Genomic DNA, 5,060 nt, shown 5'->3' on the forward strand with positions numbered 1-5,060 from the left:
AGTCGAGGCGCCCCGGCTGCTCTTCCCCCCTAGCCCAGGCTGGGACCCCCAAGGAAAGCCCCCTCGCGCCTGCGAAGGATGCTCCCGCGCGGCTCCTCCCCCATCCCTCTCCCGACAGCTGTCCAGATGCGCCTTCTCTGGCTCCAGGGCTGAGGCAGTCACGCCGGCGGCTGCCCTCCACCACGCCTTCCGTCGCTTTCCATTGGTGGCGCGGGGCTCGCTTGGCCTCCGGATGGGCTCCGGGAGCAGCCAGTCTTCCCGAGAGTTCCCGAGGCGGGAGGCTGACTGCCGCCCTCTGCTGGGGGAGAGAAGGGCTGCAGAAGCTGCCGTGATGTGGCACCGAAGGGGAGTGAGGAGGGGGGAGTGCCCGGGTGTGGCGGCCAGCCTTTCCCTCGTGGAAAAAGCGGGCGCCGCTTGACGGGCAGGAGGCTCGGCTTGCTGCTTCCGAAGCAAACGAGGCGTTCCGCACGCAGCACTCTTCAGTGAGAGCCTGACCGTTCAGAACTTTTCAAAGAGCCGTTTACTTCTGGAAACCACATCATACTAGGCTTTAAGAAACTCCGGTCGGCTTTCCCTTCGGCTGGACGCGTTCCTGTTTAGTCATCACATTCCTTAAACAATTCTGATTTGGTGCCAGTTACTAAAAGACTTTCGTTTTAGGGTTGGTTTGTTTTTTTGCAGAGACCAATTAGCCCCCACACGAAAAACATTTAATATATAAACAGCAGACTTTTCTCGTCTCGTTCCTCCGATCAAGTCAGTTCTTCGGACCTGAGCAGTCATCCAAACTCTAGGATTCATCTGCAAAAGCAGTTTCCTAACTTCGGCCGGCGAAAGAGACACGGCCTTCTGAGTCCATTACCGCCACAGACTAAAATCTCCACTGTCGGATGCATACCTTTCAGAGCAAAGTATGCCAGCCGTTTCAGGTCAGGACTCAGAGCCATGAAAGAGATCTTTTCAGACAGAGATGCTGCAGACGCCCAGCAGGACCCAGCAGCACCCCCTGGCAGAAACGAAAAAGCCCTTTTCACCTTGTTAATGTGCCCCTTGGCGCTAAAGAAAAATGCAGAGTGACCAGAGTGGGGGGATTCTGTTTGAAAATTTCAAAACTATTTCCAGTTTTGCTACTGATTTTTTTTATCCTGCATTAATAAAATTCACAATGAGATTCAAAAAATCAGAAACACAAAATCCGCTTCTGGAAGGATAGCTGAAGTCTTTAAGGTACACCTGAAAGACTAGCGAAATTTTATTTCTCCTGATGCTACAAACCAAAATGTTTCTTTTTTTCTCTAGCAAAGAAATAGTTTCCTTTATCCAAAAGCATCTTGAATTGTAAGTTTCCTGTTCAGGTCTCCTAGAACTGCATTAGATAAAGCTGTTGACCTCAACCATGCATGATTTCTAAGCCGATCTACAGCAGCCAGACTGCTAGCTGAATGTTTCGTGGTGTTAATTTGATGATCTTGAGAACTGCTTGTAAAAACTTCTCCGCAGTAGTTATGTCTAAGTAGGTCTGTTGCCACAAAGAAGTTGATACTTCCCCATAATAAACTGTTACTTAAAACAGGGCACGTATGAAGAGTTCCGTCCAATATAGTTGGTCTCTGATCAGCGTGACTCGGTCATTCATGTAGAAAAGGACAATACGCTTTTTAACTGAGACATCACCCCCTCGGTGTGTGTTAGTATCTTTGAATGGCTCTGGCCAAACAGCCATCAGGATTGGAATGAATGACCCCGCACGCACGCACGCACGCACCAAACTTATGTGGATCAGAATGAAAGGAAGGCACAATGTTCAGACTGAGAAGAGACAAGCAGGAACCATTGCTGAGAGTTTTGGCTGAAGAAACATTTGCCATTTTTCTGGAGATCAGATATGGGGTGATGTAGGTACACTCCTACTGAGTAGTTCACTGTTGCTGAAGATGTCATGTTAATTACTTACGCTTTAATTTAGAAAGATTTCATCTATTTATGCTAGTTTTTAAATGTGTGGCTATCATACCCTATTGTATCTATAATGTCCTAACTGTTGGTTATATTGTATTTTTGCTCTGTGAATGTCTTAGCTATTGATTATGTTGTATTTACTTGCAGCATGTAATCCATCTTGAATCTCAGTGAGAAAGGCGGACTATAAATTGATAACAACAACAACAGTAATAGAACTGTTATAGAAGTGTGCCTCCGTGAGATTCCATCGATGCCCAACCTGTATATTTGGGAATAAAGCAAATACTACAAAGCCAGTGAGACTCCAATGTTCTCTCCACCCAAGGGAACCAACTGAGGAGGCTGTTTGCCCCTGGAACATAGAACAAGTTAGAAAAGTGGTAGCATATGTTCACGTGGATATGCCAAATCATCTTCCCAAGCTAGATCAATTCAAACTCATTAAAAAAGGGGGGTGGGGGGAATCTCAAGCAGTGACTTTCAAGAGTAGTAAGGATTCTAAACCTTTAATTCATCCCATGATGCTAGAACTTTGGGATAGGATGGCTGTGTTTTGGCTAAAGAATCCACAATGTAGTTCTTTGGCTTCTCAGGTAGCAAGAGTGTATTGCTTTGAGTGTTTTTAGTTGAAAAACAATGCAATCCTAAACAGAGTTACTCAGACTGGAGTAACTGTTTAGGATTGCACTGAAAGTCTACTCAGAAGTTTTAAATTCATAAATACATGAAGAAATAAAAATTACTGTTGATGCCTACTGATAATGGTCAATAGGCAAAAGCAGGGCTCAAAAATCTGTTCTGCTCAGATAAAGATGGCAGTATGTGCCATTTATATGGTTCTGTGATTAAACATATAGGCAATGATTATATGTTATTTTTATGTATTGAAAAAGGTTATTGAAAAGAATTTGCATTTTAAAAAAGCTTTTAACATAAAGACAATCCTATCTAAAAGTGTTGGGGGGGAGAATCCAGGCCCCTGGTAAGGATGTTGGAATAGGAAAAGTCAGCCCAAATTATACATCGTTACTTGCACTAATGTGCTTGGATAATTTGTATATATATATATATGCTTCACATACATGCCTGGAGTAAAAATAACCTTATTTTCCATTTATATAACAAAGAGTCTCATGACACATTAAAGACTTAATAAATTTATTGTGAGCCAGAGCCCACTTCATTAGGTTCTCATGACATGTTACATTGTTAGCACAGATAGATAGATACTCAAAGCTACAAATAGCAGAAATGAGATAGGAGGCCAGCTTTCCCGAGACATACCTGTCTCACATTACATTGCACAGACCACAAAAGAAAATGAGCCAGTCAAAAGAATAAATGATCCAGTCAGAATGTGCATATTTACAGTATATGTTGAAAGGAATGCCTCACTATTTTAGACCTTCTTGAAATCCAGACTATATTACTACAATCTAGCTTTTTAGTATATTCTCTTGGTCCTTCTCTCGATGAAACATATGTACATAAGAGTCAGTATATAGATTTAAATCAAGAGAAAGAGATTGGATTTATGATACTATGACACCCTAATGCTGAAAACACTTTAATCTAAAAACTAGATTAGCACAAGTGTGTTGTCTGATGACATCACTGCTGAGCTAATAATTCTGCTGATGCAGGCCTTCTATGATCTTTCATATATGCTACAAGAACTTGAATGTTTCAGCAACACCTAACAGTGAGGATGAGTAGATAAGGAGCCTTCAAACAAAAACTGTCATTCAGGTAATCTCATTTGTTTATATACATCCTGTATGTGAAAGTGGAGTGAGAATAAAAGAATTCACTAAGCCCAGCAAGATCACCCAGTAAACTTTATTTTCGATAAGAGGGGCTATTTTCTCATTGAAACAGAGAGGGAAGCTCTACAAATTGCATACACTGTTATATTAGCTCAGAACACTTAAACTAAAATACGGACTGTACTAATATATTACTAAAATACCACTGAAATTTCAAAATATCATGAATCAAATGGTTATTTGAAACTAAGATGTAAAAATGGTTCTGATAGGCAGGACCCAAGAAGTATCAGGAATCAGGATCTTTCTGGGATTACATATTTATTTTTCTTTCTTTTTTTCCCAATGGAAACATTGGAGTATTTTGTGGAGCCCCAGAAAGGAATCCTATCAAATACTTTCTGAAGAAGGAAGGTTTGACTCTCAAATACTTATACCCTGAATATCTTGTTGGTCTCTAATGAGCAACCTTAAGATAGGCTGGTCTAAAACATTTAATACTTCATTACAGAATTGTACAGAGAAGTGCTGAGCCCCACTGATACCCCCTATGCCATGCAGCAGCTAGGGCTCAATGCTGCTGAGCCCTAAGAGGTCATTTATTTCTTGAACACGACCTTTCTCCCTTTAGAAACCCAAAATGGCTTATATCATCCTCGTCTCCTCTATTTTATCCTCCTCATGACCTTGTGAGATAGTTTAAGCTGAAAGTGTGCGACTGGCAGGTCACCTGAACTGCTTCCATGGTAAAGTGGGGGTTCAGATCTGGGTCTCCCAGATCTTGGTCTGACACTTGAACCACGATACTATTGGCTTTCTTTTATTATAACCCATAAAATGAATAACAACAACATTCAATTTGTATACTGCCCTTCAGGATGACTTAACACCCACTCAGAGTGATTTACAAAGTATGTCATTATTATCCCCACTACAACAATCACCCTCTGAGGTGGGGGGGGGGCTGAGGGAGCTCATAGAATCTGTGACTGACCCAAGGTCACCCAGCTGGCTTCAAGTAGAGGAGTGAGGAATCAAACCCAGTTTTCCAGATTAGAGTCCTGCGCTCTTAACCACTAACAACAACAACATTCGATTTATATACCGCCCTTCAGGACAACTTAATGCCCACTCAGCGATTTACAAATTATGTCATTATTATCCCCACAACAAAACACCCTGCGAGGTGGGTGGGGCTGAGAGAACTCCAGAGAGCTGTGACTAGCCCAAGGTCACCCAGCTGGCTTCAAGTGGAAGAGTGGGGAATCAAACCCGGCTCTCCAGATTAGAGTCCCCCGCTCTTAACCACTACATCAAACTGGCTCACAGTGA

Source organism: Eublepharis macularius, chromosome 3 (genome assembly GCF_028583425.1).
Source record: "Eublepharis macularius isolate TG4126 chromosome 3, MPM_Emac_v1.0, whole genome shotgun sequence".
In the NCBI taxonomy this organism is placed as follows: Eukaryota; Metazoa; Chordata; class Lepidosauria; order Squamata; family Eublepharidae; genus Eublepharis; species Eublepharis macularius.